Raw genomic sequence first — 12,693 nt, 5'->3', positions numbered from 1 at the left:
ATGTGACGTGGAATCCTGCACTGTCAAGCATGACACCCAGCCTTTCAAGGGAGAACTTTGAAGAACCTTACAGAAAACCATGAAGAGTTTACAATGTGCATGTATTTGTCTTCTCTGTCGTCCAACTCTGACACATCGCGGTCCCCGGCCCCATTCGAACATACCCCCTATGCTGGTAACATGCTGCAACTTTCAGTTGAATAAAGAGAGAAAGACATTTTTATATATATTTTTAACAATCACGTGTACAACAACTCCAAAGAGCTTCTGCTTTTGTTGGCGCATTTCTGCCCGAGTCATTGACCAACATCACCACCACGTAAACAGAGTTTGACTTGGTGTGACGTTTATTGAATCTAGTTGTTTTTACTGCAGTTGCTGCAGCGTGGCCTTACTAGTTGGATGAGCCAATTTGATGTAACTAGAAACTACAAATGTGAGAAGCACATCATTGTAAATCGACCGAGACAATTGTTTTCGTAGCCATCAGCCGCACTACCACATAGTAACAGGCAGTCAAAGTCCAGCGGCTCGTGGAACTTGCTTTAGCAATCAGTCCATGGCACAGCAAGGGGCTGCAGGCCAACTGTTTGATGGGTGAGAACAGAGAAAATCAAAACTGCAACTCAACACAATCACAGAGAAAAATTGATCCCCTTGGTTTCTGCAATATTGCTGTGCAATATTTCCTGTCAGAACAAGGACTAAGCTGTGGTTAATTGACAACGTATGTATGTATGTCCTATACACAGGTAATTTAAGCACTGAGCAATGCCTTTATGATGCCATGCATCTTCATTTGAGTGAACCCTTGATCCCCCCCACCTTGCCAAGTATCCCGCTGGCGAAATGACAAAAAGCAAGGCTGTTTGCCCTGGCAGACTACGCTCTAAGAGCTGTGAATCGTTGCCAAAGATAGAGGGCAAACTCAGAGGGAATCCTTTACATGTGGCTTGGCAATGGCCCCAAAGACAAGCAGTGGGGATTCTCAGCCTCCAAAATAGAATGTTGAAAGTAATAGAGTGTAAACTAGTGCGTCGTAGCAGTACAGCTTGATATGTTGTCAGATCTTTTGAGAGCAAAAAGCCAACCAGAAGACATGTATATGATTGGCATTAATTGAAAAACCCCATGGCACATTGCTACCGGCAAGAACACAAGCAAATGACCATGCAGTTGAGGCGACGGATTAATCGGACGTGCTAAAGAAAGCACATGAACTTATCTGTGAGTGACTTCACAGGAATGGTTCCTGAAGTTTGTGTTATGTCTTTTAAAGCAATGATGGATCGATCCAACGCACATCAGGTGGATCGTTGAACTGATTCTGCTACCATGATGCATCTTAGATGTGCCATTACAAAGCAGTTATAATGGACAGACAAGTGGGCTATCACATGATGGTATTGGTAAAAAGTAAAAAGTGAAATCAACAAATACAAGCCATGTCAATAATTGATATCTTACATGACAATCATAAGAATGTCACTGCTGTCTAACTTAGCTGACAAGAAATGCTTGTTCTACCATTCTTAACCTGTTTCCTTGGAACAGTTATAATTCAAATGGACACAGAGAAAACAAATCAATCAAACCACAGGAAGGACAACCCCAGAAAACATTTTGGAATCCAAAAGTGATTGTTGAAGCACCACTGACCAATCAAAAAAATCATATCTGAACAATTACCTCCATGGAAGAATCTTTATGGCTAACGCTATAGTCAACCTTTGGTCATGAACCAGGGTCGCTGTTTAAATGCACAAATGTGAAATGATCCAAATTTTTAAAAAAGCAGCTCCTGTGCCAGGCTCATAAATATGTAACCGCAATTGCTCAACGGAAAAGCTAATGAATGTGTAAGGTGGACCATTTCAGAGTAGTTAAACACAACAGATGCATTCCACATCTTGCTATAGCCGTTAAGTAGCATAATGACATGTCTTTTGCAGCATAAAAATGGAATTAAGATTTTATTTTTTTAAAGTAACTTATTCACATTCCATGCTTTTCAATCCTACAGCAAGATGCTGATGATGGCGCCCTACAGTTGAGAATGGCTGAGCGACAATGCTCAAATACTTATTACTGTAGCGCAAAGTAGTTTTTTTCCCCCATAAATGCTCGAAAGTCATGGAATTGTGGCATCCACACAAGTGACAGAGAGTCACCAAAACCTTTCAAATAGAAACAGACAGTTGCAGAAACTGTTTACTTGGTTTAGATTCCTCTTCTGTGCAATATACAATGCTGTAGGGCTGTCCCCATCTGATGTCAGCCAAAAAAATAAATGAGTATTTAAATATTGTCTGTCAAAAATCTGTCAAAAATCACCTAGTAAAAGAAAAAACTCTCTTTTGCAAATGGGTGACTCAGCACTCGCTCGCATCAGTGCACGTTATCCACTAGAGAAATGTGGATGGGAATGCTGATGAGGAGAAGAGGAAATGTGAACTCTTATGGTGTCAAGGAGACATCGGTGACCTCAAAAGTGAGTTAATCCCATTGTAGCAAAACACTGCAGCTGCTCAGCTTTGTGTCTGACAGAATGAAAACACACAGGGCAGTGCAGTGGTGATGCAAGATGGAAAACATGTCATGGTCTGCACACACTTTCACATATAACATATCCACATGTACCCATTCATCATCGAAATGGTCAGGGTAAACAGATGCATGTGGTAGAAACAAAGTCAAAGTCAGGCTCAACGTACAGTGTGACCTTCCTGGATGAGAGTACAGCACCCTGATAGGATCATGCAGAATTCACCTCAGAATTTGAGCTGTGTTAAGGTTTAACAAGGAAACAGCAGAGAAGCTGATATTGTGTTTTTCTGGCTGAGGAAATGAAACACTTTGCGAAACAGAACAGATTCAGCAGGCATGTGTGCAGCAGACAGAGGTAAACGAAGCACTTACCTCACACAGCCCACAGCCTAGGCAGTCAACGGCACCATCACATACAGCGCACTGCCTCCGATCAGTAAGGAGAGAGTGAGAGCGGGGGAGAGAGAGAAAACGAGGGTAAGAGACAGACGTAGAGGTGACATCACCATATTTTGTTCCCTCCTTTTCTGATATTTAGGTTACAGCTGGAGTGCGAGTGTCTGCGGTCGAACGGCAACAAGAGTTCCGTTTGCAGCTCTCAGAATGTTCAATAAAGCACTTTAACCTTCACTGCCGGTCATTGTAGGGATACTGACTTATTAGTATTCAGAGCCACAACAGACCCAGCTTGCACACACACTGCTACTCTTAACTCTATGTGAAAACGCCGTGCACTTGTGGGACATCATACAATAAGCAGTTTCAGAAAGCTTTAATCTTAAAGACCGTTTAATGCTTTATTGGTTAAATCTCTATGACGACACTGAAAGGAGCTGTGAAAAACTTGTTAGTCACAGAGAAATAAGAGCAAGGTCGTTTATTCACTTATTTTTAAGGTGACCTACATTAGTTTCTCTGAGTGTTTAAATTATTCCAAAAGATGATTATTGGTGTTTCACAATGAGCAAGAAGCATCGTATTCACTTCAGTGACACTGTACATGTACGCTCTAGCTCCATCAGAGGGGGATTCAGATTCAGAGAGCAATAACAATCGTTGGAGAAGGGGGGGCTCACACACATTTGGAGTATTATAAGACCCCATGCATAAAATCCTGCATTGATCTTTATGCCTGTGTTGTGTCCTGATAATCCGAAGCAGCAAACCACATACAAAGATTCTATACCAGCATTGATAGAGAATCAGGTCCTTCATGCTAGAAAACACACGTGATAAAACAAAGTGAAAACAACAAGTGGGAATAACAATACGTAACATGGAAGTGGACAAGAACATGGTGATTTTAGGTGACTTCATAATAACTGAAGGACAAGAACACATTGCCTGCTTGCAGAATTGAAGTTCATGCATCTTGCAGGATGGAGGGAGGGTTACTTCTCCTCATCAAAAGCTTGCATTTTTATTGTCATTGATTTCAATAAATGTCAAAACTTAACCTTTGCTTCCTTGTTACTCACCCAGGGTCGCTTTTAGATTGGCTACATTCCATTCAACATCACAGTTCAAGTCGGGAGTGATCGGATATCCCCACACACTAACATTTTTGGTTGCAAATATTGAACAGTTTAATATTTACGATCGTCCGCCTGGCTGTTTTCAGTGGCCATTATTCCAAGAGAGTTTCAAAAATTCAAAGCCAAAGTCACACCCAAAGCCTGGGTGTGTTGCATTGGGTTTTATTTTTTCTTGGCAAAATGTCTAATGTACCGTTATGATCCCCAAACTATCCATTGTTTGCTCCATATGGTTTGGTAGAACTTGACTGCTGCTGGCCTGATTGAAAAATGCATCTACTCCAGTGAGCCTCCGTAGCCAAGTCTCAAAGGAAAAGCAAAAACAGTCCCTGATCCCATCTCTCACAGCTAAAAATCCACTTCCTTATCTTTCATGCAAATATGAAGAGAAGATGCTTCATTAAGTCTGTTCATGCAGCAGTTGAGTTACTGTATGTATCCGGCACTGTGCCCCTCCTATTGTCATCCTTTACATGAGTTACACATCAGGGCTTGACATCAACAGCACTGTAGTCACAGAAGAACTGGCAAACGTAATATTTTGTGTACGCAAATATTTAATTCCTCAATAAACCACATTGTTCCATCCACATTCAAATCCACGTTAGGTGACAAAACTGCAGGTAGGTCTTAAAACACTGAAAAGTATGAAGCAGGTGCCTTTCAAAAATGATATCAGTAACCTCTCCCCATGAGACAATCTTCAACAGCTCTTGGCATCAACAAAACTCTGCTTTGACAATGTATCGCATATTTATGGACGTCCATGGTGAGAGGAAGGCAGTGAGCCGATGGCTCCAAATGACTTAAATTCAGATACTGGAAAATACTAAGTACAGTCCTAATGCAAATGGAAGCCAACTCAATCATATAGCAGGGGAGCGGCAAAGAAATTTCACGCAGCATGTGAGGATTACATGTCAACAGGATGTGGCAGTGTGATCGTCAAAATGACTAGCACGTCTTAACTGTTGGCTAAAAAACTGAAATGCATTTGTTTGCACCTTACCAATGCTGTTCAAAGAGAAAAAAAAACATTCTTGATTTATGTTCACTGCTCTCTAATGGTGAACCACAGGACACTTCTCATTGCACTCACTGCACTGTATGGCACATTGTTTCCTGGCAACATGTTGTCCGGCTGTTTAGGGAGAACTCTGTTGGATGAATTAAAATAAAAAACAAAACATCCAGCTGTGAGAGCGAAATGCTATGAGGAGAAATAAAAGCAGGTCCAGATTGTTCGTTGTAACAGCTGGGAATACACATCTGCATCCCCAATGCTCGGGCAGGTTTAAATGGAGATCACTAAAAGATTTCCGCAAATATACCCGCTCACTATGCAAGAAAAAAAATAAATAAATAAAATCAAATAAATAGCTTACATTTAATAAATGGGAAGTTCTTATTTGTCCATATATTTTTTTTACAAAAAAAAGATTGACAGAGTACAATGGCAGAACATCAGATGAAGAATCGCAGCTACCACTGAGTGCACTCTCTCACATGGAGCCCTGCTATGTGCTACCAGCATTTGTAAATAGTTCAATGACGTACCATGCCAAGACTCCACCAGACTGTATTCTCTCACACTGTGTGTGTTTCAATTGTCCTTTGGACTGAATAGTTGCCACATTGTGCCTGCCAGGTTTTTTATTATTCTACTCATGTCAATACACAAGATCACGATCAGTGATTGGTAGCATAAAACCTGATCAGAGAATCCCGACTTGACCTGGTGTTTGCGATTTGCCATGCAGCAAATCAACCATCATCATGTCTCCCTCATCCAAAGGTTTAGAAACATTGAATTCACGTTCATCTTTAGCAGTGGAGGTGAATGGAGACTGCCTCATCGCCAATCTCTTCTGTCAGTGAATGACAAAACAATGGGCCAAATAATTAGAACAGAAAAATAACTCAAGAACTTACAATACTCACCTACCTCATGGAATTGTGGTTCGAATTTAGTTTTTATTTAAATCCAAAGACATGGATTTCATCTTTAAGTTCCATTACTAGGCCGTTTTTTTTTGGCTCAGCAGGACTATGATCCTAAATAGATTATTAGCTCAGAGGTACTTTATTTTTCCATGAAAGCTATGAACTACTTCAATAAGTCTAATCTATTAGTACATGCTTACTATCATGCGATGATCAGACAACCAGGAGATATTGTCTGCAAAGGGTTTTCTGACAAACACATTTTCAGAGAATCTGACCCAGTGGATCTTCAGGCACAGCATGCTGTAGGATTAATTGTCAAACAAAAACCTCAAAGTCCTTAATCTCTTCAGAGGAAGGGAGAGTTAATCTACAAGGAAATGTGATTATGACCCAAATCCCCACCAGGGGTCTCTGCAAAAACCTGCCTCCTCTGCAAGTCACCATGACAGGTATAACAGCTGCCAAAGATCATCTGCAATGAATGCTGGTTGTGGATAAATGGTGGACAAAAATAAGCTACATCCAAATGAAGCTGCATTTATTGCATTTTCCCCAGAACTCATTAAAGATGCATCCAGCTGTGAATGAGGCTTGGACAATGTTTCTTAATTAAGCAGTTTTTTTGTCTAATGTTGGAGGCTGGTAGATGAAACTGACTTCAGATCACAGCCACTCTCCCTTATCACCTCCACCAAGGAGGCTATCTTATTATTGTTACATTATCACTGTCTGGCCAGTGATGGTTGTTTGACAATGTTTGTCGACAGAGGCAATAAGTGTGGATGAAGCGGCAAGTGCTTATCTTGAAACTCGCCAATGTGTATCTACGTCTGAATTGCAGTCTCTTGGAGCCAGAGGACAAACAGAAACTGAGACTCTTCTCATCAAACCTGGTCTGCACATATTTCTTTATGGCAGTCATTACAAATCACAGTCAGAAGCTTACCGTAGTTAGAGCTGAACTGTATTTCATTATGACAGCAAGAGTGTTGAGATGCTGTTGTTGCTATCTTGTGTTGATATACAGCTGGCCTGGGCGAAGTATGGCCTGGTGGCCACATGCAGCCCTTCGCCCGTATCCACGTGACTCTCGGGAAGTCAGAGAGAAACTACCTACATTTGAGGACATAAACTGCATATATTAAGCGACCCACACGAAAGAGGGCTTTGCTGCCTCTCCTGTGGTTTTAAACAGATGTCTTCGAAGGTTAAAAAATTTAGTTGCACAAGTAACCGCAGGTGAAGTCACAGTGATTCTCAACAGGAAGAGTGCTCTCTATTATTATTAGGTCCGTGATAAGCATGATGAAGAATGTTGAGAATTAACTGGCAAAGTGGGTCAGTGCCTAAACAATCAAAACACAGACTGAACTGACCAAATTATTACAACTAGTATTGAAATTGTAAGAATACAGCATTAAGATGTCTGTGTCCATCATTTCCACACCAACAACCCTGCGACACCCGGCGAGAGTTCACCAACTATTATCAGTTGTTTCAATTACAATTACAAGGGACAAAATGGTATGTAAAATTTCCCTGGAAAATCAAAATATTGATAGGACACAGCCAAAACATTCAACCAATTTGAACCAACAAAACACAATATCAAGAGGTTATCCAAGAGTAATGTTAGCTGAAGCAAATCTCAGCTGTTTTATTATTTTAAATTTTAATATTGAACAGTTGTTTGTTTACTAATTTGTGTTCAGAGTGAGTTTTATATCAAAGTCGATATCACTTGTTGGTTTAAAAAGGACGCTTACAAACAGCTTATTTGCTGACCGAACGTTGTGTTCTATATTTTTTATGTGATATTTATGTCCCTTTAATAGACATTTTAGACATTTTAGTATTTATTTTCTTATAATGTGTTATTCTGTCCTGTTATTTAATATAAAACCTAATTAAAAAAATGTTAACCTGGGAGAAATTGGCAATAATCAGCCAAGAAAATGGAAATCTGCGCACCCCTACTGTTAATCCTTTCAGTTAATCACTAATATTTGTCCTGGGCGTGTTGTTACCGGCTAGAAGAGGTAACGCTCTGAGTAGGTGTGGTTCCAGGCAGCACCTAGCAGAACCTGCTGAGCCAAGCTTTATTTGCAAGTATTACTACAATGAACACTCAATCGTGTCATACCAAGAGAGACAGTTGAGCCAGTCTAGTAGTGTCTGCTCTTAGAAGCTGGAGCTTTCTGTTGCCTATTTCATGCAACCAAAACAGATGTTTAAAGACAAATAAGGCTTCCACCGTGATGACAAGTGGACATGTAGACTGGTTAGGAATTTGGATCCAGCTGAGCACGATGGCCTCATACTCACTCTGACTCCTCTAATGCAAAATCCAGAAATTTCACAGAGGCAGCTGCAGTGTGTCGAACAGGGATCAGCTGTATGAAGCTGGATAGAGTTCAACATCCTCCAAGGTGTGAACGGCATTGGTCAAAACAAGACTGGAAACCTAATAATTCAGACCTGCATGGTACTTGATTAAAAGCAGCAGGTCAACATTACTGGAAAGAGACATTGAAAATATGTATTATCAATGTATTGATAATAGCATCATACAAGGGCTCTACAGCTTCAACAAAAGCAGGATGGTAGACCAGGTTTGTTTGCTATGATCACAAGATTGTGGAGACAAAAACAGACAAGCAAATATCTCACATCTGATATTTTGGTGGTAAATGTATCAAATCAGAGCAGACACAGCTGGGGCTCTTGCTGAAAAGATTAATGCTGATGACCTTTGCACGTCTTCAACTTCAGTGAATTTACGAAGTGCTACATCATGGACCTATACATAGGTGCTGATGAGAGGCTACAATATTTACTCAGTCAAACACTGGGTCAGAGGTCTAGGATTTATTGGGTCATAATGTGGCCATGCTGAAGCCCTCAAGGTCTCTGACTGTTATTAAAGAATAGCTCACATAGCAGGCCACTGACTGTGTGCTCTGATATTAGTTTTTTTTCTCCGAGTTGGATTAAAAATAGATCATACATTTGGGGCAGTGCGAACACAGCATGAACATCCAATATTCCTCCTGAAATACAACAAATTGAAGGGAGGGGAAATGATGACATTTTGATGTCATACATTGACAGGAACAAGATTTTTCATGACAGACGGCGAAGTACATGAAATAGAAAACATCACAAATAATATTAAAAATCTGCATGATGGGAACAATCTATGTAAATAAGATAAGAATATCAACCAGCACTGTGGTCGATCTACGTTCTGGTCAAAATGTCGTGCCACAGTGGGGGATTCAACAATGTCTCAACAATAGGACGAAATATTATGTCTGGAGTTGTTTACCGGAGGAAAAAAACCCACATATTAAAACAAAAATAAAGAAACAATTGGTGTGCCCTCCATATCAGTTCCTGAATCGCACTTATTAAAATGCAAGCTGTGTTTGGACAAGAGTGAATGGAAACTCCATTTGACTAGCAAATGAGCCTGTGACCTCTGACTGGAAAATGTTTACCTATTTGATTTTGATTATTACCTTACTAACTGCAGCGGGCAGAATATTTGGACTGTTCAGTGTTCCATGATTACATAGAGGTGGACTGCAAACAAGTAACACTCGAGCAATTAACTGGATAGAAGGAAGACGATGAAGAATTAATGCTGAGTCAACATTTATTTGTCATTCACAGGATTTTGTAATATGATGGTCTGAAGTCACTGCAGCCATGGGAAAAGCCTGACTCCCACTCCAACATGGATTCTCTTTTTTGTGTTAGCATCACACACATATTTGTATCAACAACCAAACTGAAGAAGGTTTCACATGTTCAGTAAACCTGAAAACAAGGTGCCCACAGTTTCCTTGCAGTCACCAAACCTGTCCACCCTCAGGACGAGAACCATGGACAAAAAGGACAGTATTGTTCGCTGAAAGCTAAGATAAGATAGATAAGAAAATGATTTTAAAGTCTCACTGGTCAGAATTCAGAACCATGTATTATAGAAACCATGTATTATAGCACAAACAGTACACTTCATTCACAGTGATTCTACCAGAGACCAGACACACAAAAGCTATTGGTATGAACCATACAGATAAAAGTTTTCCTTATAGTTTAAAGTTTCTCTCTTATCAGATTACATGCATTCTGTTCCGTTTCCTTAATACATTCTTGATTAGAAATTCACTTTTGGAAATTAACGGTTTAACGTTTCAGGTGTTGTAGGTCGAACACATTGGTATGAGCTGCTACTGTAATTGTAAGGTGATTACTATAAATAATACTGTTTAGTTACATCAGTCATAAGAAAACATATAAAATCATGGTGCATTCACGATAATAAAACAATATATAACAGTTGTATTCAGGAAACAAAAAACGTGCGTAATATTGAATCAAGGCAATAAGGAGAAATAATATTATGATATATAATATTACATTAATAACCATTAACATCGTTTCTATGGTTAGATTTAGGGATAGGGCTTATTTAATGAAAACTACCAAAACAAAAGAAACGGATTGACACCATCAATCCTCACAATGAAACATCATGGGGCTTCAGTTATTTCAGTTTTGGCCCATTCTTGACTTGGAAATGACGATAAATATCCACTGAATCGCACTGCAGATGATCTCAAAAAGAAAAATAATAATAAAATAAAATAACGATATTAAAATAAAGCCTTATTTCCCAGTAACACCAGATATTCCGCAGACCGTGTAAATCTTATACATTCAAATATAAATAAAAGAAGGAGCACAGATCTGTTGGTTATTGCATAACAGCATAACCAGGCGTTCTCTCTGATGTCGCTATGAAGCTCAAGGAGGCGTTTCATCCTCAATAGTCCACACAACATGAAAGGTGTCTTTCGAGTCACTCACCTTTGCTCCACGTCGACTTCTTGTCTGACAGGTAAACGGTGACACTGTAAATATCCACTCTCTCTTCGGGATTTGAGACTCCTGCTAACTGTTAGCAGCGAGCTTTAAACGGCAACAAGACATCAACGCATCAACTGCAGACGTCTCTCTGCAGCCCATAACGACGCCATTTTGGTCAAATCTCGGTGGAAACGGAGCTCAAATCCAACTTTAGAAAATTACTCTTTTCCTCTGTCTGTGATTCAAAGCATTTCAGCCAACTTGTTAGCCAACAACCCGCCTCTACTCTTGAGTCATAAGCATCGCGAGCGCTCACAAGACAAAGTAGCCAAAATGCACTTCTATTTCCGGTTTGGATTTTTAGCGTAAAGTTAAGTTAATTTTGCATCTAATTTTAACATCATGTTTTCTCCTTGTTTTTGACGACTGTACCAATATTTTCTATTTCTATGTTTTTAAATGATAAGGGTCAAATTTGCGAGTCTTCAACTTTTACGTTGATGAAAATAATCGCATGTCCTGTTTGTCTGTCAGTATTTAACAAACTTGACGATACGACACCACGTCCTGTGGTTTCAAGATAGTCTGATTTGCCTGAACACATTACAGTCATGTGACCCGTACTTCTAACGTTCAGATACCAGCGTGACAACTTGATTATGCACGGTCGTTTCCTGACTTCCGTGTGTCATAAGTCTTGTGACAGTGGACTGTAAATCCATGGTGGGAGGACACATTTACACTTGAATTACATTTTCAAGTCAATTTAGAGCACATTCTAATGTTCTATAGAGATTCGAACGCAAAACAAACGTAATTTATGCAAACAGTTTTTCGATGATGTGCTAAATGTAACTGAATAGCGACTCCCAGTGGTGAATGGTTGGAATTAAAAATACTGCCGCAAAGATCATATCAAATACAAGAAGCCACATATTACATATATATTGAGACCCCCGTTTTTTCAATTCTTGACCTCATTTTATTAATAAAAAACGGCTGCATTAAATGGAGCCGTAGGAATATAAAATAACGAATGTAAAGACAAAGACTTGATGATCTAACTTATACTGTCATAATAATGTCATTCATCATCAATTGAGGTTATTTTGTGTCTTGTGTGATTTTACTGGTCACATTGTAATGCATATTATTATTATTATTATTGTTATTATTATTATTATTATTATTAGTAGTAGTAGTAGTAGTAGTAGTAGTAGTAGTATTGTTATGAAGAAAATATGAAGAAAATTGCAAATATAAGGCTATTCGTTGTGGGACAGAACCATCTAACCTCTACCATCTAATTTTTAAAACAAAAACATATTTTTATGAATATTATTATTATGCGCTTTGTTTTTATTTAATAATTAAAGTAATAGCAATTAACTATATGTTTTGTAAACTACACTTGATAGGTTCTGTCACATAATATACGTATTACATTTCTCCAAGCTCCCAGTTTCAAAACACATTCGTGTTTATTTATTTATTTACAAAGGGTCTTCTCTTTCATATATAAAGTCGAACCACGTACAGTTAAACCCACTTCTTCAATAATTTATGTTGAACTCTCACACCGTGATAGATGACGTTTTGTCTCATAATTAACCCGAGAATATGTCCCCTAATCTCATGCTTCCCAATAGCCACTCGTAGTAGACAACCATTCATTTTTTAATACGACGTTTTTATTGAATGAAGTGACCTTCCTCTTCTGAAGTATTCTGGCAGTACCGAACCTCCTCCTCGCACTCATCCCCCCCGACTGTCTATTCGTTCCCCACAA

The 12,693-nt window shown here is 39.2% G+C and overlaps 1 protein-coding gene across 7 annotated transcripts in view; it reads right to left on the bottom strand.

Moving 5' to 3' along the window:
- The window catches only part of osbpl8 (oxysterol binding protein-like 8), a 41,103-nt gene extending 29,880 nt beyond the window's left edge, over positions 1 to 11,223 (bottom strand). For 4 of the 7 annotated variants that reach the window (XM_053861974.1, XM_053861978.1, XM_053861981.1 and 1 more), the window contains exons 1-2: positions 10,905 to 11,223; positions 2,920 to 2,970 (exon numbers count right to left, since the gene is read on the bottom strand). The gene's annotated coding sequence lies outside the window, so the exon portion shown is untranslated. Of the gene's footprint in view, positions 1 to 2,919; positions 2,975 to 10,904 lie in introns of all 7 variants that reach the window. The other 3 variants (XM_053861976.1, XM_053861980.1, XM_053861977.1) reach the window with 2 other exon arrangements.
- Between the last annotated feature and the right edge of the window lie 1,470 nt (positions 11,224 to 12,693).

The sequence above is a fragment of the Synchiropus splendidus genome, chromosome 4, assembly GCF_027744825.2.
Source record: "Synchiropus splendidus isolate RoL2022-P1 chromosome 4, RoL_Sspl_1.0, whole genome shotgun sequence".
In the NCBI taxonomy this organism is placed as follows: Eukaryota; Metazoa; Chordata; class Actinopteri; order Syngnathiformes; family Callionymidae; genus Synchiropus; species Synchiropus splendidus.
The sequence above is the reverse complement of the archived record's forward strand: the minus strand, read 5'-3'. Positions and strand labels throughout refer to the sequence as shown.